Below are 27,191 nucleotides of genomic sequence, written 5' to 3' on the forward strand. Positions count from 1 at the left end.
ATTTTGTGGCAGGGCACATTGTGAGCAGGACAAACGCCCATTGAGCTTTCTTAACTGCCAAATATTTATTTCCTGTTTGTCGGACAGGATGTTACCAGGCAGTGAACGTAAAATATATGCCGCTGTCAAGACCATGATGATATCGAAATAGAATCGAGCGTTGTGAGCCGGCTTTTTCTTTTCTTTTTTTTTGAATAATACTTCGTTACTAGCTCGGAAAATGATTTAGTTATTGCTCCATCTGAGAGGCGAACAATTGCTTAACAATTCTGCTTCTAGAATAAAAAATGCAACTTGTCATCTTATACCAGAAATTACGCGTGATTTTTCAGTGAGAGGTGATCGTTACAAATGCCCTTATAAGGCCTCCAACTGCTTTCTTGTGCGTTTCAGCTTTTATCGTCATGGCTCCGAACGAAGCTCTCGCTAGCCTCGGCGGAGGTGTAGGAGGAGGTGGAGGTAACCAGGGTTTTGGCAAGAAATGATTTACTCTGCGTCTCGAGTCTCGCCATTCCACCACTGTCATGCTCTGAAATGCAGTCTCGCCTGGAATAAAATGCCTGCTAAAAACATAGTTCTGTAAACATTCTTCTTTCATTTTAAAAATACGACTGCTTAGTTATGCCTGAAGGCCATCCGCATGTTCTTCTGTACGATTTACGAAATCGCTATCATTGGGCTGTTGTGCATGTTCGAGGAAACGGGTGTTGTAAGGGGAAGGCGCGCTGCCTCTTATTCTCTTTAAGAAATTAAGGCACGAAATTAAGGAAGAGCACGGGGGTGATCTTCAGTGTTCTTGGCTCTGTTCAATTTCCGTTTATCGAGATATCTGATATTTAATATATTGTACGAGATAAGCCCCATTATTTACCATAACATCGTTGCCTCCGTAGTTCAGGATGCGTTCAACATTTTTTTCAATAACTCTCGTGATCCCCCTTATCCTGCTCGCTCATGGCACAGCGAGTTTCTGTACTGCCAGTCTTGATGTTTCGAATCGAGTAATTTTTAGCCAGCTTGCAGATTCCGAGCTTATGATCTCCGTGACTCCTGCGGTTGGATATGTGATACATGTCAGGCTGCCAAAGCAGTGACTGGAGCGGACTCGATTATAGATTCAGTACAAATACAGAAATACAAAAGAATGCGTACTGTGCGATATTGCTCACCGTTGATCTACTCAAAGAAAACCACGTGCGTTTTCATCAGGGTGCCGAGTCCGGCCCTACCGGCGGCCAGTTGTCTTTCATTGAACGTTTATTTCCGTTTTCACATTTATTTTAATGCGATAGCAGTAAGGTGACCTTCAACAAATTTTGTCATATATAAAAAAATTATGAGCGAATCGAACAGGTAGTACAGTGTAAGACAGCGGCTCGAAGAACTCAACATGGCGAGGGAAGATTGTGGGAAAGTGACAGATGACGCATGCGCCAGATGTTTCGAAGGGCGAATTTTTGAAGAAAACTGGAATATCTCCAATGTTGGGTTCATGGTCAGGTTTTACGGCTGCAGTGCTGTCAGTGAGAGATTCACTTACACCTCCGGCCGTGTATTTCTTGGAGGTATTACATGTGGACGTTCTCGACTCTGAAAGTATCCGACAAAAAAGCCGGCGTCTCTTGAGCAGGTCACAGTGTTCTAGAAATTGCAAGTCTCTATGTGTTAGAAGGTATAATAAAGTCACATTCATAAATACGATCACTCACGGTCTCTAGTTTCGATACATCTGAATTATATCGTGTAAAACTTTTTGTGGACTTGATTTAGGAAACAGGTAATTTTCATACTGTGTTTTTTTAATTTCACTAAGAACAAGAAATCGTGCTCTCGGTCCTTTTCATTCAACTCCGTCTTTGCTATCTGGGTGGTTAGGAATGTTTACACATTAAAATCTTGACTATATATTTTGGCGATATATAGGAAACAAGCGTACTTTGTCAGCGCACCCTTGTTTGTCAGCATTGGGAAACCTTAATTAAGAGAACCTGAAAAATGCCTTGCACGGATTTTTCAAAATTTGCCGGCTTTGAGGGAGTGTAAAAAGTTTTTGATGGCTTTATGTTGTTACGTTGTATTGACGGGGAACAAAACGTTGCGAAAACTGTGAATCATAAAACTAAGGCCCGTATTCACAAACGGAGCTTACCCTTACCTTTTTATTTAAGTAGCCGGTGGATGCTTAACGCATTTCATAGACAAATCAAAGGTAGACTCTAATCGATACTTGCGTGCCGGAGAGTAAAGTACAGCCGTTGGCAACCTTAAGTGCGACTTTCGCTGCTCTCGCCTAGCAAGCAAGATGGCCGACTGCTACGGCAGCCTCACCGACTTTGCCGATTTCGTCGGACGTGCGCCGGATATCACGGAACATGAGGCATACCGATACGCGCCGCCACTACGGCCACGGCTTAGGGAGCGACAGAAACCCATGGACGTATACAACGACGCGGAATTCTCGTGGCGGTACCGCTTTTCCAAGCAAGCGATACTACGGCTGTTAGAAATGCTGCCACTCGCCCGAAAATACAACGAACGCGGTCACCCCGTTCCGCCGTTGCGCCAGCTTCTGATCGCGCTGCGATTGTACGGCGGCGGAACCTTTCAAGTTGTCACCGGTGACCTCGTTAATGTTTAATCAATAAAATAGTTAATTAATGCGCGAAACGAGTTCTACTGGCGCGGCGCGTTCTTCTTCTTAAATGATTGTTTTCTGTTTTTGCCGTCCGCGCGAGTTAAAAACACACAACACACACACGTAACACCCTCTACGCACAAGCACCGCACGTTTCCGACAAAAAAAAAAAAAAAAATTTGGCACGGCGACATGCACCACCGCCATGGCTGCGAGAACCAATGTGAACTTGTGGCCAAACGAGTTTGAGAACAGCGCTAAGGCGAAATAGTTCTTTTATTTTACTCAGCAGAATGCGCGCGCAAGCACTGCAACATTTATATCCGCATAACTCTGTTGCAAAAAAAAAAAAATTACGATTGAACCGGTCGTACACGAAAATTATTTACGTATCCTCGACACCAGAAGGCATACTTGACCCGAAAAGTGTTACTTTAAAAAATGATACTTGTGTCGTTTTTGAAGCACTCTCCTAAAGCTTTCCTAACACTTGTACTTTTGCCGCACTTATTGACGCCCTACATAAGTTCCGTTTGTGAATACGGGCTTAACTCTTTATTGAGCTAAACTGTGCCCGGAAAAACAAGTAACATAGAAGCAAAACGGTAGCGCCGAGCACACACGGCCATCCGCGATAATCTGATCAGTGGGTCAAGCGCGTCGGCTTTTACACATTGCTCGTCTTAGGTTCCAGCGTAATCGCTGGTGCCTGCGTGCCTTCCACAAAGTGCTACTTAATTCTCATCGCGCGTACAATCGTGTTACACAAGGATAGAACAATAGACAACATTCGATAAACTTCCGATACAAGCAGGCAAGTCCTTCGCCAAGCATATAACGTTTAACATTTGTTAGCCGGTGAAAAGCGGTGACCGGACAGAAATAAATACCCCTGTCGATGCCCTCTTAAAGAGATTCCTTCTGATGCTACAAACGCAAAGTAAGGTAAAGTGGTTGCGCTATTTGTAAAACTCCCTAGTCTATCTGTGCATTTTCCTTATTAATTTTTATTCGTCGTATGCTGCATTTGCCTCTCAATAACACAATCCACGTGGTTCCTATATTTGCTATCGAGTCCTCTCGCGCTTTTGAGATATCGCTGTCTTATTTATTTGTTAATATGTTCATTTATTGGGGCACCTGATAATTTTTACTCTATAATCCTTTGTTCTGCCTCCGGAAAATAAACGAAACCAGTGACATAAGGAATGCTTTGACATGTAATGAAACTATGGCGTTATATAATCACATTATACTTATCCTAGTAATTCTAGTCCTAAGTTATGTCCAGAAATATTATATATCGTGGAATGTTTACATATGTTATGTCTTACCTTCTCAATAACTGACCTTTCGTCAGGAAAAGATTTCTTGATTGTACTTTTTGTATTAAATCTTTTGCAAGGCGTTACATTGCTTTTTCATAGATCTGTACGTGTGCGACTTAATACGCACAAGACGCATGCATCTCCCTAACGTGTTTAATTGAATACGCTTGTCGCATGGCTCAACCAAGAGACGCCAGTCTCTTGGCGGTGCGAGGGGACTCACGCTGTAAAACTGAAGTGTCTCCTAATCTGAGGTCTTGCAAATACTCATAAGCGCTCGTCACTTCAGTGAACAATCTTTCGAGGTCACACAAAGTTCCCAGTGTAACTGTTATTAAACGTGCTATATATATATATATATATATATATATGCATACGTGGGTGGGGTTGGGAAAGCTTATCAGGCGCCAGCCCCCGGAAAAATGAAAACTTTCCCTCTATGCAATGGATAGCGCTTAGGGCGACATCGTGTAATTCGATCACCTCTTAAGCAAGGAGATTGTAAGGTCCTCGTCTAAGTGCAGAATCGATCACCTGAAGTGCCGTCTTGGAATCGCAAAATACAATCCAATTCTGATGCGGCTTCGTTGATATATAACGAATTGCCCCCGAAAGGCAACAATCTATGCGGCCGTTGGTATAGTTTGGTGGTCGAGATGGAAGTGCTTACTGAACTTCATAGTCGGAATTACGAATGCCGCGGTTCAAGTCGTTGTTAGCACCGACCCGTCAGTAAATACCTGTATGGAAGCGGCATATTCTTTGGATGTATGGGATGAAGTAACGTATTTAAGGGCATATGAGGGTATACGTGATTTATTCCTGACTCAGGGAATGGATAGGCTCACCACAGGTCGTGACAAAGTCCATGCTGGTACGGCCACTACTTTTACCGTAGTAAAACCTGAGGGATGGACGCTCTCATGTCGCGAAAGAGACTCCGAGAAAGTACTGTCTTGACGTAGAATGCTTATCGTCGATAGAGGGTGACGTTTATTGCGGGTCTATACTGGAAAATATAGGTTCGCATGAGAGATAAGCGTCTATAGGAGGTACACGTGCTTCTGCAATCACGCCCTTTGTTGAAGTGCAACGTGGCAGATCAAGACATGCTCTCAATGCTTTAGGTTGCAAGCTTTCTAGTAGACGTAGGAGGAGGGGCGAATGTTTGTAATAATCGGTAAACTGTATCCTAGGTAGCGTACGAAAAGTGATTCATACAGCTGGATCAATGACCTCTCTGACGGGCCTTACCTCATGCCTGCAATATATTTAGGCATGTGTATGAAGCTGCTTAATTTGGACTTGAGCATCGACACTTGCTTAGACCAGGGCAACTTTCGATCACTCATCAATCCTACGAACCTGTGGTGCGTAACGTACGGTATGGCTGTACTGTTAATCGTAATGTGGCAGCGGTGCCTCGCCTTGTGTGTAGATGCAAATGCTGCACACACTCTTAAGGCGCCAATTGGATACCTCGCTGCTGCAAATACTTCGATTTGACTGACACTGCACGCTGCAGTCTTGGAGGAAGTTGCGGCCGCGAAACACCATAACTCAGAACCCCATATGCAGGTATCGTCAGCGTACAGGCTCATGCTGGTCGTTTCTGGCAGTATATCGGCGAGTCCAATAAGGGTTATGTTAGAAGCGCTGAGTCCGCCTCCTTGAGGAGTGCCACGGCTGATTTGATGCTGACTGCTCTCCCCATCTGTCGTCGTAATAAACATGGTCCGGCCTGTAACGTAGTTTGTTATCCATTGAAACATCCTACCTCCAATTCCTAGCTCCTCAAGTGTGTCAGGAATGACGTCATGCAGCACATTGTCATATGCACCTTTGACGTCCAAAAAGAGTGCACCTGACAAACGTCGACGCTTCTTATCCTGTTCGACGGTTGACCCCTCGACGGTTGACACCAAGTCAATCACGCGGTCGACAGAGGATCTTCCTTTGCGAAATCCCGTCATCATGCCTGGGTAAAGCTTGTACTTTTCTAGAAACCACTCGAGCCTCGTCACCACCATTCTCTCCATGATCTTGGCCATGCAGATTGCCAGGGCAACGGGTCTTTAGAAAGATATGGCAATAGGTGTTTTGCCAGTCTTCAGAAGTGCTATAATACGACTGGTTTTCCAGTTCTCCAGCACAGTGCCTGAGCTCCACGTTGCATTGAAGAGGGAGATGAGTTCCAAAAGTACGTCTTCGGCAAGTTGGTGCTGATATTACCTAGGTGAACTTGTCTGTGGCGTGAAATGCATTTTATGAAAAGGAGATAGTGAAGCGCTTCACTGTCTCCTCTCTTCTGTCGCCTTTTCACAAAATGCATTTCGCGCCACAGACACGTTTACCTAGGGAGATGAAAACAGCGCGTGCGTGCGTGCAGAGAACGCAGCGCAGCGTATGTGATGCCATCTGGTCCAGGCGCTGAAGATCTTCGAAGGGAAGGCAGTGCAGCGTCTAGTTCTTGCATCCTGAACATGAAGTCAAGATGGTCCTATGTAAATGGTGGGGCTTGTCGGTCGATTGTTGAATGTGGACCAGAAGCTACAGCCACAGTCATTTTGCAGTAGTCCTCTGCCCACTCCACCTCGCTTCTACATTGCACCATTGCTAGTGCAAGGAATGCGTATTTTTCATGAGGGGGAAATTGTTAGCGGCGCATTACCTGCCATATTTCACAAAGTGGCTCGCGAGCATCTCGAGAACTACAAAATCCTCTCCAGCGCTTAGTGCCCAGTTTGTCAAGGTGCCGACAAACATGTCGTTGAATTCGGCGAGAGAGGTCTGAGGTAGATTTCATTCTTCGGCATTTCCTTTCAGCGCTGCGACGCACAGCTCGCAGTTTTTGATATTCAATGTCAATGGAGCTTCTTGGTACAGATACGCGTTTGAGTTTTGTCGACTCATGAACGCCTGTGATAATAATAGATTCTAGATCAGACGGTGAAGATTGTTCTCAGCAAGCGTTGTCCACCAATGTCGGATAATCTCGCCACTAAGTACAACGAATACGAGGTCAAGGGGCTTGAAGTAACCATTGCAGTTAAACATATTGTTACGGATGTAGAATGGATTTATTTACAGTAAAACACGTTGTGGGGCTAGTTGGTGCATAGCTTTCAAAAGATGAAGCGCCAACAGTGACAGCACATTAGGAAGGAACAAAGACAGGACAGGCGCTACTTGCAACTGTTTATTGTGGTGAAAGGTGGTTGAATATATAGCCATGGGCAGAGGGGGGGGGGGACGAAAAAGGCGGAACACTGATTGTATGAATGCGCACGCGTGAGAACACTGAAGATATGCATGAAGGAAATGGGGAATCTAAAACTTATCTAAAAACACACTTTCATTTGTGTATATATTCAGAGACGGGGAGCTGACACATGTTTCCTGCCACAGAGTCTTTACTTTTAAACAAGATTGTAGTATCTTGAAGCCTTGCTTCACATGCTTCTTTATTTTCATTGCCGCAGGCCTTGCAATGAAGAGGCAAGTTTGAGCCATAACCATATTTCAATGAAAGCTTATGCTCCCGCAGGCGTTCATTAATACATCGGCCAGTTTGGCCGACGTACTCTTTCCCACACTTCAGTGGTATACGATATACAACTCCTTCTTCACACTTCACAAAAGGATTCGTATCTTTAATGGAACACCCTGCTTTCTTAGAGTTATCAGAACCAATCAGGCGGCACAAAGTAGCAAGTTTTCGGGGTGCGGAAAGAACCACAGGAATTCCGTATTTCACGGCGACGTGTTTAAGATTGTGCGCCACTTTGTGAGAATACGGAATCACCACTGGTTTAGCTTTCTTTTCGAATTTTGAAATTGAGGAAGGCTGGCTTCCCTCGTTCGGTTTTAAGCGCAGTTTCGGAGGCGTTATTGAAAAAGGTGAAAAAAGAAAGAAAAAGAAGCACTGAAGGTCAAACATTAAAAAATTAAATTATGGGGTTTTACGTGCCAAAACCAGTTCTGATTATGAGGCACGCCGTAGTGGGGGACTCCGAAAATTTTGACCACCTGGGGTTCTTTAACGTGTACCTAAATCTAAGTACGCGGGTGTTTTCGCATTTCGCCCCCATCGAAATGCGGCCGCCGTGGCCGGGATTCGATCCCGCGACCTCGTGCTCAGTAGCCCAACACCATAGCCACTGAGCAACCACGGTGGGTGGTCAAACATTCGAAAAGAAAGCTAAACCAGTGGTGATTCCGTATTCTCACAAAGTGGCGCACAATCTTAAACACGTCGCCGTGAAATACGGAATTCCTGGGGTTTTTTCCGCACCCCGAAAACTTGCTACTTTCTGCCGCCTGATTGGTTCTCATAACTCTAAGAAAGAAGGGTGATCCATTAAACATACGAATCATTTTGTGAAGTGTGAGGAAGGAGTTGTATATCGTATACAACTGAAGTGTGGGAAAGAGTACGTCGGCCAAACTGGCCGATGTATTAATGAACGCCTGCAGGAGCATAAGCTTTCATTGAAATATGGTTATGGCTCAAACTTGCCTCTTCATTGCAAGGCCTGCGGCAATGTAAATAAACAAGCGTGTGAAGCAAGGCTTCCAGATACTACAATCTTGTTTAAAAGTAAAGACTCTGTGGCACGTGAATTGTTGGAGGCCCACCAGATTAAGAAGAGAGGGGAAACATGTGTCAGCTCCCCGTCTCTGAATATATACACAAATGAAAGTGTGTTTTTAGATAAGTTTTAGATTCGCCATTTTCTTCATGCATATCTTCAGTGTTCTCACACGTGCGCATTCATACAATCAGTGTTCCGCCATTTCCGTCCCCCCCCCTCTCCCCATGGCGTTATATTCAACCACCTTTCACCACAATAAACAGTTGCAAGTAGCGCCTGTCCTGTCTTTGTTCCTTCCTAATGTGCTGTCACTGTTGGCGCTTCATCTTTTGCAAGGATTTATTTAGAATGAAAGGGATAGAGAAGACATGGGACGGTCCGAAACAGCCGGTCCACCAAAAACCTCGCGCCGCTTCTTCTTCTTCTTCTCTTCTCTTCCGGTGCGGCGTTACATTTTCCTCCGGGTCAGACGAAGCTCACCGAGCGAGTCAGAGTTCGTGTTGATGGTACAGCTTCAGCCGTGCGACGTGCACGACTTGCGTCTTGCGTGAACGGCGGTTATCAGTCGTCAGTTTAGCGATGACGTAGGTCACTTCACTCAAGCATCGGAGAATGACGAACGGGCCCGAATACTTGGCAAGAAGCTTTTGACACAGTCCCGTTTTCCGAACCGGTGTCCATAGCCACACGAAGTCACCGGTGGCGAATCTGACTGGCAAGTGTTGTGCGTTGTAGCGAGTCTTGACATGAGCATGTGACGATAGAGTTCTGAGCCGGGGAAGTCGACGTGCTTCTTCGGCACGACACAATATCTGCGCGACAGAAGCATCTTCGTTAGCTGAAAGAGGAAGTATGATGTCGAGAAAGCGTTGAGGATGGCGAGCGTAGAGGTGAAAGAAAGGTGCGTATCCTGTGACTTCATATTTGGCTGTGTTAAAGGCATACGTGATGAACGGCAATACAGCAACCCAGTTCTTATGATGGGCTGAGATATACATTGAAAGTATGTTGAGTGTACGATTGGTGCGCTCCGTTAGACCATTGGTTTGCGGATGGTAAGGCGTAGAATGGCGATATTGTGTTGCACAAAGGCGTAGTAACTCTTCCACGACGTCAGCGGTGATCTGCCGGCCGCGATCACGTATTACCACACAGGATGCCCTGTGGATGAGGATAGTCGAATGTAGAAGAAACCCGAAACATCGGCTGCTGTAGCTGCGACAAGTGCCATTGTTTCAACATGCCGTGTTAAATAATCCACGCACACGATGATCCAGCGGCAGCCGGTGGAAGAAGGGACCGTGTAAATCAATACCCACTTTCTCGAAAGGTGAAGTCGGCGGTCAAACTGGTTGCACCGTTCCTGCAGGAGCTGTAGTCGGTTGTTTGGGGCGTTGGCATACATCGCGGCTGGCGACATACTGCTTGGTTGTCTTCCACTATTGAGGCCAATAGAAACGTTGTCGGAGGCGATGGAGCGTACGAGCGAATCCAAGGTGCCCGGATGTAAGGTCGTCGTGCATGGCCCCGAAGTACCGCAAGGCGCAGGAATTCTGGGATGACGAGGAGAAGTGGAGCACCGTTGTTACAATAATTCTTGTGGTAAAGCAGACCATCGAGAATCACAAATGGTGTAGCCCGTTCAGATCTGTGGGTCGCATCGATAATCGGCTTTAGTGAATGGTCGCGCTGTTGTTCGTTCTTGAAGACGGTGAAGTCAGTAAAGTCCGATGAGATTGGAGTTAAGTAGTTGTCGAAATCGTCATCATCAGTGCCCTTGGTCTGAGAGGGAAGACGAGATAAGCAGTCGGTATCTGTGTGGCATCGAACGCTCTTGTAAGCAACGGAAAAGTTGTATTCTTGGAGCCACAAGGCCCATCGAGCCAACCGGCCAGCTTGGTCACGCAGTCTAACGAGCCAGCAGAGAGCATGATGGTCGGTAACAATCTTGAACTGGCGGCCGTACAAATATGGTCTGAACTTGTGGATGGCAAAAACAACAGCCAGACATTCCATTTCCGCGACTGTATAATTGCTCTCTACTTTCGTCAGAGTACGACTTGCGTAGGCAACGACATGTTGGCGGGCGTCGTGAAGCTGGACGAGCACAGCACTAACGCCCACATCACTTGCATCAGTATGCAGTTTGGTGAACGCCTCCTGATCGAAATGGCGGAGAAGTGGTCCAGAGGTGAGCAAAAACTTCAGCTGCTCGAAAGCGGTCTCGCACTGAGCGGACCATATGAAGGGAGTGTCCTCGCGAAGCAGGTAAGTTAGTGGAAAAGCAAACTGGGGTGCTATGCAGGATGCCCCGAGTTTGGCGAAACTCGGGATCTTCACGAGCTCTGGCGACGCCCCAAGATGAAAGAACTAATGGTAACAAGACAAAGTTTGTCCGTCGGCACACCTCCAGTTTCATTGGTTTATCTAGATTCACTCTGGGTGGCCATCATCCCTTGGGCGTTGCCATATAGGCGGTCGACAAACTGGGGCTCACGTGATCATACGGTCGGTGCATGGTCGTGCATTCTTTCACTTGTTTGTCGTTCCACCGAGTGCATAGAGGCACAAGCAAGTTATCAAATAAATGCATTTAGTACAATGATATTAGTCACATTACCGTAGGGTATAGGTGTTTTAAAGTTTACAAATTGTACACTGAATGTGTATTAGACTGATTTGTAGTTTAATCGTTTCGCGTTATAACACGAGGGCACGCTCGCCCTCCTCTTTCTTCCTCTGGATTGGATTGGCGCGGCTCGCTACGTGCTTGCGCTAGCATTTCCGAGCACAGATTGGTGTGCGCTTGGTTTTCGCACTGGGCTTTCAACAGACCGCTCGTTGCTCTTTCTCTTTCCTCTGGATTTAATTGGTGCGCCTCGCTACGTGCTTGCGCTCCCATTTCCGAGCACAGATTGGTGTGCGTCTGATTTTTACACTGGGCTTTGAACAGATCGCTCGTTTCTCGCGCTAAAGTAAGGCTTCGAGACGAAGGGAGCGTCGGCTAGCGCAGAAGTGGTTTGCCGCGCGCTTACCGTGTAAGCGCTCAGGAATGTCGGAAAACACTCATGCAAGGATGAAAAAAAATTCCCCTTTATTTTCTTTTACATTGTGACGCACCTTCATACTGGCTAGCGCCGAGCGATGGCTTCTAACAACGGCAGGAAAGAGTCTTTATACTGGGTAACCCCAGCAATCCGTGGCTTCTAACAAACGCAAGAAAGGGTCTTTGCAGCGCACGTGGCCGTTGAGTGCCACCACATTCATCCCAGGTGGGACTCCAGCATCAGTGCAGTTACTCTGTACCCACTGCTGACGAGGTGGCGCTTCACTTTTTGACAGTAACTTTCTATTTTTTGCGTGTGAACGCCCGTGTTGGTTTCCACAAAGTGCACGCTGTGGTTAACTGTCTCCCAATGCAGATTGATGCATAGCCCCGTTAGCATCCACTGAATTTGGGATACAGTTGTATGCGGCCAATTCGTCACTATGATTAATGGTCCCCGGTTGAACATTGGCTGCAATAATGGCGCCTAGCGTCGCCGCCTTTCGTCGGTTGACCTTGAAAAATAGCAGCACCCCTCAGGTCGCGCAGACCATGCCGAAGACCCATGGGCCACCATCTTTAACACCACCGTAGTTTTGGCGGCTCGGCGGAACGTTGTCGCCCGTCATTAGGTGGCCTGGATTGCACTTTTGCAGGCCGCGAATAAGGCACTCGTCAATTTGCCTGTCTTCCCGGGGCCACCGAGTGGAGCTCGCGCCAGCAGCTCGTCCCTCGCCACCTTACGGGGGTAGCTCCTCCAGTCGGCGATGGCGTGCTCCGATAGAGGAAACAAGTCTACGGTCTCTTTCAACATCCATATGTCTACGCTTTTTCTCACGCAGTACGTGAGCCAAATCATTTGCCGCCTGGAGAGGTGGCAGCTCGGACGGCCGAGGCGGTCCGTGTTGGCGCAGTAACTTCCTTCGCCTGCCTGCCCGTGCCGTGCAGCGGTACCGTGTACCTGCCAAAACTCATTTTCGGCACCTGTTGCACCGGAAGGCAGCCGGGCGTCCATTCTGAGTCTTCCAATATAATGTGACTACTTCGCCTGTGCAGGTTGGTTGGTCCGGGTTGAACCCCAGGTGCTCGCAGGTGCTCCAGTACTCCGATGACGACGCCGGACCTGGCCTGGGGCTGGGGCGCGGTGGACGAGCTTGCTTGAAACAGGAGAGAGCCGAAGCGATCGCACGAACTATTCCTCCGCAGCCTAGTCACACCAGTCTGCGCTGGGAAAGCATAATTTGCCCGCCACCCTATCTCCGCAGACGACGGCCTTCGCCTAACTCGTCACACAGCCAGCGCACTCACGTTTTGGAAGGGCAAAAATGATGCTGAAACTGTACGTCGGACATGTAGGTGAACGGGTCCAGATGGTCATATTGACGCTTGCTGCCGCTGGATGCGATTACACAGGCTGCTGCTGCCGCCACCATGTTCCCGAGTTCAACTCGAGGGGGGTTTCGCGATGTACGAGTTTGGCCCGAGTTCGCGTGTCAATCAAAACCATACGTCACGCCCCGCGCGAGGCATGTAACTCTTGTGCGCTCGCCCGCCACGGTTGGACCACGCCAAACTTATTTTCCAGCAACAGCGACGTGGTGCGGAACTGAGAGGCATCAACAATCTTGACCGCCGACAGAAAATACGCACAGCACACTGTCATCGGTGATGCACTGTAACTGAGAACCACTATCAAAAACAAAGCGGCGGCTTTCGCTGGCTCATGCATCTATCTTCTTAGGCTGTGATGGCCCCACAACATGGTTCATTGTGTGCATTGTAGCGACGTAGCGCACAGCAAATAATTATCGGAACGACACTGTAGCTGCTTGCAAAGCGTCGATGTGCCGTGGTGGATGACGATGCTGAGCAGTGCGTAGTGTTTTCTAACGTAAAGGTATCGCAGCTGTTGTTTGAGATGGCTGCTCTGTCATCGGTGGCGTATCGGATCTGCAGTGTCGCAAACACGGTCAGCGCCGAGAAACGCTCGCTTTTTTAAACCCAGTGCGATGGCATTTCTTCATCACAAGCACGGCACAGTATAAATAGTTGCAACCCCTACCTGCGTTCGAAGTTTAATTTCCTAACTGCACACAGGAGCCATCACCCGCCAAAATGCGATTGCTGCGCTGTCGTTACTATATCTATCTGCGATCGCTGTTAGCTCAGCAGCAGAAGCAATCGGCAAGCACATTGGAGAGAACAACACACTCAAACTCTGCGTATACATGCGAACAGAGGTAGCTTCACTGGGCAAGCGATGACAAGCGATGAATTGTGTCACTGGGCAGCGCGCTCTTTGCAATGCATCGCGGAGGCTTCCCGCTCGCAGATAAACGGGCGCATTTTCACTGTGCTGCGTCACTACGGACCCTATAATACCGCACAGCCATTTTGCAGTGACAACCGTTGCTCCCATCGTTTCAGTTGGTAAAGCGGCGGCCTTATAGCCGCCCAAGTGAAGCTCCTGCGGTGAACAACCATGCCGTAGCGCTGCGTTGCCATTCTCCTAATAGTGAGGAAATGGAAAGATTATTGACATGACTGACTTTATCAAGGATTAGAGTGCCTCGATGAGCGCGGGCATCAAATCACCCTATCAAGGATAGCACTGCAGTGCCCCTGGCGACTGCTCACCGTATGAACTCCCTCGTGCGTGCGACCCTCTAAAATGTATCCGCTTGTAAGCTTTCGCCTCACTGTCGCCACTCGCGGCAAAAAAGTGCAAAAGTTAATAATTCGCTCGATCTCCGTTTGTCATCAAACATTTATGGCATTCCAAACGAAAAACAGATACTTCAAGAAATAAAGTGTTTCTTATTTTATTTTTTCTATTTGAACGTAATCGATGGAGGGAAAGTGTAGGCGCAACAATGGACCGCATGTGCCCTGTTCGCATTCGACGGAGGATAGAAAGATAATGCTCGAAAGAGGAGGCACGCCCTTTACGCGCCCTAGAAAGGCGTGGCAAGTGGCTCACGGCAAGTGTGCAGATAGACAGCGGTACAGTCACGGTATTGCTAAATGGTGATAATACGTTGATAACAATACGCGGCGCTGGCGCGTTTTGCTGCGCAGTCTTCGTGCTTGAAGCACGGAATCACTGTGCCGCGCAGGGTGCGCTCATGTTGTCATACGTGGCTTTATCTCGACATTTCTTTTTGCCTGCTGTTCTTGCACGTTCCTTGCTATCTCCGTTCACTGACTGCCATCGAGCAAACTCACCTTAAACTCGTGCGAACGAGAAACTCGGCGCATCCTGCATAGCACCCCTGGGCGAAGTCTTTAATGAACCTGCGAAAAGAAGAAAAAAGGCCCAGGAAGCTTCTGAGGTTTTTAACTGTCTTCGGCTGCCTAAAGTTGCGAACAGCAGAAATCTTTTGGGGGTCTGGCCGTATACCGTCGTTGTCGACGAGATATCCCAGCACAAGGGCTTGACGCTCACCAAATGGCACTTCTTAGAGTTTAAAATGAGGCCAGCCTGTTGTATGCACTCCAAAACAACTCCGAGCCGCTGGTTGTGCTCGTGGAATGTTCGGCCGAAAATAATCACATCGTCTAAATAACACATGCAGATCTCCCATTTGAGACCGGGGAGGCCATTTGAGACCGCGGAGGATGGAGTCCATAAACCGCTAGAAGGTTGCTGGGGCATTACATGAGCCAAACGACATGACGTTGAACTCAAAGAGTCCGTCAGTCGTCACAAAGGTGGTCTTTTCTTTGTCAGACGGGTGCATCGGTATCTGTCAGTACCCGGACCGGAGGTCAACCGACGAAAAGTACGAGGCGGAGTGATGGCAGTCTACAGCATTGTCAATTCGCGATAATGGATACACGTCTTTCTTTGTGACGGCATTCAGGCGGCGGTAATCGACACAATTTCTCCAGGAGTTGCCTTTCTTTTTCACTGGTATAACAGGAGCTGCCCAAGGACTGCAAGACTCCTGATTAACGGCTTTCTGCAGCATGTCACTGACCTGTTCGGCAATCACTTTTTTTCCGTTGGAGAGACGCGATAGGGTTTCTGGCGTACCGGAGTCGCTTGCGCTATGTTTAAGCGACGGTGCGTGCGGGATTCCGGCAATATCCGAGAGCGCTCGCCATGAGCAAAATCAAAGACTGACGCGTGGCAGGCAAGCACTTGTAAGAGTACATCTTGCTCGGAAGACGGCAACGACTTGTTGACCATACGTCGCAGTTCATTCGAACAGTTAGACAATGGGCGACGAATTTTTGAAGATGCTGCAACTGTTCGTACATCAATTGTGACTTGCTCCTCAAATGTTCCCAATTTAAATCCCGCAGGCAGGGCAACAGGCTCCATAGAAGAGTTGACTGTCCAGAATGCACGCCCGTCGATGGCTTGAACAACGGATCGAGGGACCAACACATTCTACCGCTGCATGATCCCATCCGCATACGTGAAGAGCACACGGGAACAAATATGGCTGTCCCACCATTCCGGAACACATCTGGAGACAGCGAAAATACGTCGGCTTGATCGATCTGCAAATCATCAAGTATGGCGATTGGCAACGCGCTCCGTAGAAAAATCTCTCCAGCCCCGCAGTCAAGTGTAGTACTGGAGGCACGCAGGAAATATATGCCTAAAATAACATCATGAAATACGTGGACCAAAATGATGAACTCTCTCTGAAACTCTGTCCTTCAATCGCAACCAAAACCGAACAAACACCAACAGGGCGTAACACTTCACCGCCAACTCCAGGAAAAGTTTCTTTACGATACCACGCAAACATAACTTTCTGTCTTAAGCGATCTTTGAAGCGCAGGCTTATAACAGAAATTGCGGCACCAGTATCGACAAGAGCAGTAGTTTGTACACCGTCTATACATACACGCACCTTATTCTTAAGCAGCACAACAGACGGAGGAATTGGCGAGTCTGACCGTCCCGCGACCGCCCCTCCATTGGCCGCACCAGCTAGTTTCCCAGCTGCGGTGGGGAAGCCGACCGACGACAGCGCGGGGATGGCGAACGGCGCAGTCAGGTCGGTGGCGGTGTAAGGCTGCGCTCGGAGACAGGGGACTCATCGCGTGATTGGTATGACCACTGTTGTCACAGAGGATGGACTGCAAATTGCGCGGACGCGTCTTCGTGCTGACGAGCGTGTTACGCCGAAAAACGTGGCGCTCGATGCGGGCGGTGGCGACAATAGCGCGCAATATGGCCTCGGGAACCGCAGGCGTAGCAGAAAGAAATGTCGCGGTTGGAACTAAATGGAGCAGGTACGCGTGGTGCCGGGTATGATTCCGCAAGAGCATGTCGTGGCATCTAGTGTTCAGCAGCAACACGTCGAGATGTGGGGTAGTACTCCGCAATATCACGATGTACTGGTGAGGACTGGCGGCGACTGAGATTCGCCGGGAAGGACCGAAAGCTCGTGTTGTTTAAGTGTGGTTCTTCCGATGGCGGTCAGCGCTCAATGCGACGTTCTCGCGACCAGGATGACGGTGTATCGGGAAAGCACCCGTCAAACGCGCACTGATAACGAGCGTCTACTCCCTGAAGTCGTGCTAGCTCATCTTGAACCACTCGACGCACAATCGAGGCGATGTCCTTGCAGGCAGCGACGTCCATACTTGCAACTGTGGTTACCTTGTCCAAGCGCCCGAACTTCGGTAAGATCCTTCAGGTCTTCAGAGCTTCGAATGCGCGAAATTGCTGCCGGAATTCGGAAGGAGTGTTCAGGTTTTCTTTCGTGATTAGAAAATTGTAAACGTCTTCGGCGATGCCTTTTAACAGACGGCCCACTTTGTCTTCATCAGACATATTCGCGTTGACGATTCCGCATAGCCTTAAGATTTGTTTACGTTGCACACGTTTCGCCGGGCATTTTCGCGCTGCGCGAGAGCGTGTGTTCCGCTTTCTTCTTTTTGGAATTCGAGTCGCCAAAGCAAGCTTTCAGTTCCTGGCCAAAAGTTTCCCAAGTAGTCAGCACATGTTCATGATTGTCGAACCAAAGTAGAGCTGTACCGGCGAGAAAAAATGCAACCTTTATATGCTGCGCGGACGTACTAAACCCGTTAAGGCTTACTCTTTCGTAGTGCCTCAGCCAGTCATCCACGTCTTCATCTGTTTTACCAGAGAATATGCGTGGTTCCGGCGTCCAGTAGGTCGGCCGCCTTGGTCTCAGGCTGATTTAATCGATTCCCTCTTCGGCGGTGTTCATTGACCGGCCTGCTTCGGCGTCGGCCATGCTTGTTGGCCCTGGTGGTAGTCCGGCCAGGAGTCTGCTTCTGCGAAGGTCTGGTAGGACTGGGTGGTCTACGGCGTCCAGTACCCCGCACCTCCACCACTTGTTACGGATGTAGAATGAATTTACTTACAATGAAAGGGGTAGAGAAGACATGCGACGGTCTGAAACAGCCGATCCACCAAAAACGCTGCGCCGCTTCTTCTTCTTTTCTCTTCCGGTGCGGCGTTAAATATGTGGGCATGTTGTCGCTAGCATGCGTCTCCAGATCTGTGCATCAGGTTGTTCTGGGTAGAAGGCTTCTGGACACAAAAGCAAGGTCTAAGGAGCTACTGTACGTCGGGCCTCTAAGAAATGTGTGGAACCATTATTAATGGCTGCCAAACCTTCGTTATGGCTTAAGTTTGCCAATTACTCATCCAATCTATTCGTCGTAACACTGGCCCATAATGGGTGGTGGGTGTTGCAGTGTCCGATAATTATGTGAGGCCCAGGGTATATTTGGACGACCGAACTCAGGTGTAGGCGACCAAATCTCTCTTTGGGCGGTACATAGCCTCCAATGATCGAGTACACGCGTTGCTTATGTCTTACCGTCGCAAAGATGTATTCATTAGAAGCATGTTCCGCTACCATATGTCGGGCGTACGCCAAGGGGCGGATCCAGGTTTTTTCTGAGGGGGGGGGGGGGTCAGCTTCTGTCAATGATGATGATGATGATGATAGTAGCCTTTCTTATTTACCGAAATTTACCGTTTTTGCTCACGATAAACCCGCGTTTTATACGGCTAGAGCAACACCTGTAGCCCGCCGTGGTGGCTCAGTCAGCTCAGGCGTTGAGCACGAGATCGCAGGATCGAATCCCGGCCGCGGCGGCCGCATTTCGGTAGAGGCGAAATGCAAAAACGCCCGTGTCCTTGCGTTGTAGTGCAGATTAAAGAACCCCAGGTGGCCAAAATTAATCCGGAGCCTTCCACTACGGCGTGCCCCATAACAGTAGCGCACCCAGGATCTCTGCCAGGGGAGGTTGACAGTTTGCCTTAGTTTGCCAATACCATCTAAACAGCCCTAATTTGAGTTTCTTCACGGTAAATTGTCAAAAAATGCTCTTTTTGCGCAAGTTTGCGAGTGTGCAAACGATTGCGCGTCTTACGTCTAAGTTGCAGTACTCAAAGGCGCAAGGAAAGAAAAAGGGTTAAACAAAAGGGGGGTTAACTCAGCCTCAGGGGGAGGGGGGGGGTTACGACCCCCTAATCCCCCCGTCGGTGCGCCACTGCCCCATAATCAGAACTCGTTTTGGTACGTAACCCCAGAAAGAGGAAGAAGACCTGTAGCGAAGCCAGGTATCGGTTTCTCCGAGCTTATAGGAAAAGGACGTTACCCAACACAGCCATGTGCTTGGAGGCTGTGCCTGATAATACAGGGTGTTCAAGCTTTATGGTTTTCTTAAAATTAGGCACACGCGAAGACCACCTGTGCAAATAAGTTATGTGGCTAGGGGGGCACAAAGTGAGATGATAATTATCGCTGTGAGCAGCCCAATTAACTAAAATTGAACAACTATTTTTGGTTGACTGCAGTAAGTGGGTATGTTTGTATTGAAAACTTAGAGACAGTCGTGTTTCTACACAGTATCAGTCGGAATAATTATTCTAGCGTGTCCGTGCTCCGAGATATCCGACTCCAAATTTCAATTGTCGTACTGCGCAGAATAATCGAGTCGACGCGAGAGCGGTTTATGCTTTGCGTTGCTGTGGAAGAGAGGCATGTTGAACATTTTTAGGGCATTGACATCTTGATGGGTGAAGTGTTGTCATGAGATTTGTACTTCACGACACCAAACTGAAAGCGGCAGTATGAAATATTCGTTAGCATAGCTAAAAAGGTTTCTGCTGTTGATGGTGCCGTTGTTACTCTTGATTTCAATAAAACTTACAATACTTGGAAATCAGCAGTCACTTTATTTGCGTAGCCCAGGCAAGGACCATGTCCAGTCGTCTAGTCACCATTACGCACGCGTACTGCCCTCCGGCTTCTCCGCTCGCGCCATTATTTCGGCATGGCAGCTGCCGCCATCTTTACAGGCTGCGCGGTCGCGTGTTACGACAGCGGTTACGGGTTCTTCGATTGTTTTTTTTTCATTTCACCAGCCGTGAGGGGAAGGGGGACAGTTATTATCTTTACCAATGCCTCCGCCCCGTTGTCAGACTAAATGCCGCACGCAACAGCGGTGTCACATCAGGGAGGAGCTTTGCGCCGATCCTCACTCTCTTGCAAGTTGCATGCGTAATCATGCGAACGACAATTAAAATTTGGAGTTGGATATGTCGGAGCACAGACATGCTAGAAGAATTCTTCCAAGTGAAACTGTGTAGAAACACGACTGCCTTTAACTTTTTAATACAAACATACACACTTACTACAGTCAATAAAAAGTTAATTATTCAATTTTAGTTAATTCGGCTGCTAACAGCGATAATTATCATCTCACTTTGTGTCCCCCTGGCCACATAACTTATTTGCGCAGATGGTCTTCACGTGCCTGCCAGTGTCTAATTTTAAGAAAACCATAAAACTTAATTTTGAACACCCGGTATATCTAAGCCTGTATTGTTTCTTAAAATAAAATTTGGGATGATCTTTTGCAGGTTCGTTATAAATGCGTAGACACATGTCCATCTTTGGAGTTCTGTTGGGACACCTTGATTTCCTTAAGAAGATTCTTTGTTTTCGGCTGATACACCTTCGTTTGATTTGGAGGACTAACTCCCCTATTCTCAAACAGCCCTCGACTCGAAGCTCTTCCTCCACTCCACCTTCTTGAGCACAGCGCCTCCTCTCGACTGATAAAGACGCGACATTTAAAGAATTCCCGTGAATGATCATGAAGCTCAGTGACCACTTCTTTGGAGGGATGGCGGTGCTATGTTTCCTCTTGAGTCGAGGTGTTGCGTTGACTACAGGAACGTTCTTGAATACGGGCGTAACGCTACGCTCCAACGCGGCAACCACTACGCTGGTTGTTTACGATATGCGAATCACCGCGTATGAAGACTCACGACGCCACCTACAAGAAGAACGATGTGGCGTAGTAGCCGAGAGCGCGAGCCAGCGTCTTCATGTTTTGTTTCCCACGCGACGTCATCCTTTTACACAAGGCGCGCATCTGCTCCCGTTTCTCTAACCACGCGACGCCATCCTAGGCCCGCGCGCTGGCGTTGGCCGCTGACGTCAGGCTCCCCCACTTCGCAGCCGCTGCTCGAGGCTTCGCCCCGCTCCGCGAAAACGGCCACTTAGATAAACCGATCCGGCGGCTTTGAGCCTCCTATGAATTAAAATGTATGACAATAAAACTGCGAAGTTACATTGAAAAACTTGTAGCGTACGAACGGTACTGTGCTCGTGCTGGGTATTGTCAACGTGTAACTGTGATCACAATGATTGCTACAGTTTTTAAAAAAAGTTGCCTATACGTAGTTCTTAGTTTAGCTGCTAGTTGTTATTATTTATATATGGACACTTCAGCGAGAGATCTCTTTCATTAAGCAGGTTGGTCGCGGAACCAATGACAGCCAGTGAGGCAACCGTTGACACCCCAAGGGGAAACTAAGTTTATCAGGCGCGAAGGCGCTCGCGCGGACATCGGCGTGCTTGGCAAAAGGGACGTCCCCTCATTCATTCGACGCCACCGACGGGACGAGTAAGGCACGGCCGGCGCCAGGAGGTCCAAGGTGTTCATGAGAAAAACTACGGCAACTTCGCGACACCACACTCCTACGGAATACAACTAAGCTTTGTGAGCGAGCTAGCTTTACTTCTACAGGGCTGATACCAATGGTACTCGCGAAAAATACTTTTGAAGAATGCTGGTGGCCATATATATATATATATATATTTTTTTTTGCGACAGGGCCATCCCCCTGTCAGCGAGGGGGCGATGCAGAAATTTGAGGGGGGGGTCAGGACATCCGGACATCCCCCCTGGATCCGCGCCTGCGTACGCCATGTCACGACGTATGCACAACAGAACTTTGCTTCTGGAAATGTGTTTCCGTTATCAAAGTTCTAAATATTCTGATATGCGGAAGGAAGAAGGGATTCGGGGCTCGCAAAGACCCACAAAAGAGAACTGATATTTGAATGTGCGTTGTCGAAAATCTGAAAGGCGTCTACGCAGACTACACACATTCCACTGCATAACAGATCGACGCATGCACTCCTCAAAAGAAGAAGTTTTTGCTGATAGCGCCATATTGAGATACTACTGTAGAGCCGCGAGAACCGACTGTAACGCAGCCAACGCTGATGGCGCGTGTGGACAAGAAAGCCATCACGCATCGTGTCCATCAGTTGTCGAAGCATGCTTTGGACCTTGGCTCGATCAAGCTTGTCAGCGGGGCGCATCGTAGACCTTTCGTCCACATGATCCTTGCGAGGACCTATCGATGACAGGGAAGGCCCGGCAACCTCAGAAACATTTTGCGCGGGGTTCTTGTTACTGCGGGCGTTCTTGCAGGCCTCGATATACCGGAAGCAATCAGTCGGCCTTTCCATACGTTTCCTGATTCTGTCAACGCTTGTGTGGACAAGATGCGGGGCGCTTGTAGAGCTTCCTGTTCATGTGGTTTGGCACGCTTGGGCTTTTGCGGTGAGCGGCGTCGCCGTCGGCGCAGAGATGCAGCTGCCTCTCTGTGGGAAGAATTGTCTCTCGCCATCTTCCATAGTATCCATGTTTCAAGTACAATTTTTGGACACAACTTGGAGGTCGCGTCATGTGATCCAGCTCAGTTGGGACACTTTGGCGCCTCCGCTTGAGCGTCTTCCATTTGGTGACTCCAGACACATCGTTGGCACGTCATGGTGTCATGGCATGTAAGACTGCACTCACGTGACCTATCTGCTGGCATCTGTGACACTGTAGACGCTTTAGCATGTATGGCCGCACAGGATGTCTTACATAACCAACACTTACAAGCGCTCGTAAAGAAGCTGAGTCAAAAACTAGCTTAATGCAACGTGGCTGTCCGAAGCGATCAACATTCAATATCGGCACTGTTGGTGTCAAAAGTTTGGTGAGATTCTCGTCCGTGATTTGAGGGTCCATAACAGAGATGACGCCTATCTTTTCCATGCACTTAGAATGGGCGCACCGGAAGTCCCTTCAAATTTTTTAGTATGGTTGCATTTGTCGCATCAACCGTAAGTATGTTTTAGCGGGCATTGATGCCAACTTTATTTATCTTGCCTGGTGGTATGCGGCCGAAGAATTCTGTTAAGAATTGTCTATTAAGACTGTTGAGATCGTCACTTGTTGATATAGCCATATATCCTATCATAAAGCGCTGGGCGCCCTTAGTTGGCGTCAACTGACACCGTGGTGATGTGCGGCGTAGTTTACTTTTCAAACGACGAACTCTGAAGGTAGTGAATCCACCCTCTTCTGCGGTGCTCTCACGCTTCCATTGGCGATGTCTTCCATCTGGAGCTATGCAGATGGCGAACGGCCACCTTGAGCTAGCCCTGGCGGAAAACGTTCCCGCTTTCTAACACAGGATGCCCTCGTGAACGTGGCAAATTCCGAGAAAACACCACAAAAAGCACAGCGGGACGAAGTACACAAGAGAACGTTGTCTCTTGGTGTTCCTCTCCTAACTCAATGCATCGTCATGTTTTGCCTTGACTAAAAAATAGATTAGCTACTTTCGTGACTGAGCGATTCGATTCTCTGGTTCTATTACACCTCATGGACGCACGCACGGTTTGTAAGGTTTTGAGCACCCCTCTACACTCAGGGGCCTATATATTTCTGTACACAAGATATACTTCTGCATCGTATTTCTTGTCCCATTTACGCCGTTTTTTCGCCCCGATCCTTCTCAGCCTGGCACCCTTTCTGTCTAAGCTGGGTCATTCCACACGAAACGTCCCACACCCCAAAAGCGACCAAGGGGGAAACTAGGTATAATGACAAATCTTATTGTAGAATATTGTACTGGCGTTTTATTTCGATGACGTCACAATTCCCTGAATTACTTGGCCCAGTTGAAAACAAAAAAATTACACCATCTTCCCATAGGGGAACCCTGAGTAGTATGCAAAGCAGCCATGGGGTCGACTCAAGTTCCCATTAGTTTTCAGTTCGTCGTTTCCGTTAGGTTGAGGTACGTAGCTACCGGCTTCGCGAGCCCGAAGTTCGGGATCGGCCTGTCGCCGCTGCCGTTTTGTGGCAGCGGCTCGAGCCCACTTCTCCGCGGCGCTGTCCACGGCGCTGACACTGGCGTTGACGCTGGCGCTGTCCGTGGCACTCATCGCGGCGTTGCGGGACTCGGGAGGAGAATGAGTAGAGCGGAGCACGCGCGCGCGTCATTGTACCGCGAGCTACAGTGGCGCCCCCAGCAGAGTATACAGCGCCTACCGTCACGCCTCTAACTTAAGCTGCTTCGCATTATCACGCGCGGAGCCGCAGGTTTTGCCATTCGTTGCGCAATCCGGAGAGGAGAGGAGCGTCGGAGAGGAGACGACGATGCCGAAAGGATAAGAGATGAGACAAGGAGAGGAGGGGGAGGAGGATGCGCATGCACAGTGCGGGTGTGGACGGCGCACGGCGGATGGATGGATGGATGGATGGAGGGAGGGAGAGAGTGACATAGCCCCGACCATAAGCTGCTTCGCATCTAAAAGTGAGTCTTTTGAGATTTTTTTTGCACAAATATCGCGAATCTTTCACGCACATTTTTTACAATTTTTTCCCGTTGCTACAGTGTCGACTATGAAATCAAGTACTTCTTCAGAAAAATATTTATAAATGTGATATAAAGACAGCTTTTGAAGATGTTCGGATCTAAATGAAGCATTATGGTTCCAGATACAAATGCCAGAGATAAATTATTGTCAACACCAATCTTTTAGCTTGTGATTTGGTAATCTTATTTTGAGTTATTTTTGTTTGAGGCCAGTAAAACCATTTTGAAATTCATAACCAAATGCACCGACAGGCACTCCCGACCTGTGTCTTGTGGACTGCTTGGGAACAGTGTCAAACACTGCCTCAAATAACGGCTGCCACTGGCTCAGCAATTATTTCTCGAGGGCGAGCTACACACGTTCTCACCTTCTCTCTCTCTCTCTCTATATATATATATATATATATATATATTGTACCGGAGCACGTCAGCACGAGCTCTGGGCCAGCCAGTGTGGAAGAAAATGTTGTCGATCGCGTGGTTCGCGCTAGGTTGGTTTTCAACGAGCCAGCTTGTTTTAACCGTCAAGCTTCGTCAAGTCTACCTGCCGAATGCTCTTGTCACATTTGGTGGAGGTGCTGGGTGGTCCCTTTCAGCGTCCTGCAACTCTGCAGCCGCATGGCATCTGCATTCGCTATGACCCAGGACGCCAGCACCTCACGAGCTGCCCCTGCTCCCACACCTGTTGTGTGCTCTGGGGTACTTCGTCAGCGTGATCCTCCAGTCTTCAGTGGCACTGAGGGTCACGACTTGGAAGACTGGCTGGCCGAGTATGAACGTGTTAGCGCACATATTAAGTAGGATGACCGCGACAAGCTGACTTACACCATCTTCTACCTTGCCGACGTGGCGAACCTGTGGTAACCACGGAGCTGATTTTACCAGCTGGTCAGCGTTCGTTTCGTTTTTCGGCCGGCCCTCGTTTAGTTTTTCGGCCGGCCAGCGGTGCGCAAGCTTCGCGCTGAACACAACCTCCGCGGACGATCTCAACAAATTGGTGAGACCTTCACAAGCTACATTGAGGATATTATCGGCCTCTGTAGGCGGATGAATGCATCCATGTCGGAACCTGACAGAATCAAACACATAATGAAAGGCATAGACGATGACGCCTTTCATATGCTAGTGGCCAAAAACTCACAAAGCCTTACTCAGGTTATTGAATTTTGCCAAAGTTTTGACGAGCTGCCTAAACAGCGCATCACCACACGTCGTCCTGGAATGCAACCGGCTGATATCTGCTTTAGCTCCCAGCAGCGCTTGTATTGACTACACCTCCTTGCTGCCTCAAATTCTGCAATACGTACGCGAGGATGTTGCACGTCAACTCCCTCTTGTGGCATCGCTCACCGAGCCTCTCCCCACACTGGACCAGTCGCTTCGTCGGGTTATCCAGACGCAAGTTGCTGAGGCCCTGCCGTCCCCCGCTTCGCCGCCGCAAGTTACGGCACCGCTACAAGTTACGGCGCCGCTCACTTATGCTGTGGTCTTTACACGATCTCATGCCCATCCAGCCCAGCCACCAACTTCTACACGCCGCCAAGTCCTGTACGGCCGGTTTACGTACCGTTCTCGCATCCGAGACCACCTATCAACGCCAGTGTGCTACGCTTGCGGTATTCCGGGACATGTTGCGCGCCTCTGCCTCCGCCACGGACTCTATTTTCGCGATGATGCTCCCAACTTTGGCGCTCCCAACCGTCTTACATCTGACGCAATGGACTCGTATACCCGTCGCCCCGCCTTAAATTCACGCCGATCTCCTTCTCCCCGCCGCCGCTCCCTTTCCCCCATGATTCACCGTTCTAACCATGCCCAGGAGGAAAACTAACAGCCGCAGTTCCTGAGGCAAGAACTGCGCCGTCGTCGAAATTTGCAAGGCCTCTTCTTTCGCCGCCTAACGAGATTGCAGTGTTTATAGACGGTGTCGCGACGCACGCTCTTATCGACCCAGGAGCAGCTGTTTGTGTGATTAGTGAGTTTCTATGCCGCAAACTGAACAAAGCGACGACTCCGCTTTTTGATATTTCGCTACGCACAGCGAGCTCGCAGCACGTCAAGCCTTCGGCCACCTGCAGCGCTGATGTTTTAATTCAAGATGCGCTTTACATTGTCGAACTTTTCGTCCTTTCTCATGCGTCGCATGACGTTATCCTGGGCAGGGACTTCCTTTCCCCGCATCATGCACTTGTCGACTGCGCTCGTGCACAACTCGCCTTGTCTCCGTTCTGTAAGACAACCGTTGATGACCCTCGCCCGTCTGCTAAAGTGGTTGTCGCTGCTGACGCCGTCATCCCTGCTTTCTCTGTCGCCTTAGTGTCCGTCACCTGTGACGCTGTCCCCAATTCCACTGCACTTTTTGCACAGTCTGAGGAATGTGCGCATCGCCAAAACCGCGTCCTACCATTTGCAGTCGTCACACCTGATGATGACTCTGGTGCCGTTTACGCATGCAATTCGTTTCCCGGCCCTTCAACTCTATTACATGGCTACGTTGTTGGGCGTCTCGACACTTTTGATGCCATCTTTCCGTTTGATGCGCCTTACTATACGACCCCACTGCCTATCGATGCCGTCACTTCTGCCACCGCTCCCGCCTGCCCCGCCTCACCCGACCACGACG

The sequence above is a fragment of the Dermacentor silvarum genome, chromosome 8 (genome assembly GCF_013339745.2).
Source record: "Dermacentor silvarum isolate Dsil-2018 chromosome 8, BIME_Dsil_1.4, whole genome shotgun sequence".
Taxonomy (NCBI): domain Eukaryota; kingdom Metazoa; phylum Arthropoda; class Arachnida; order Ixodida; family Ixodidae; genus Dermacentor; species Dermacentor silvarum.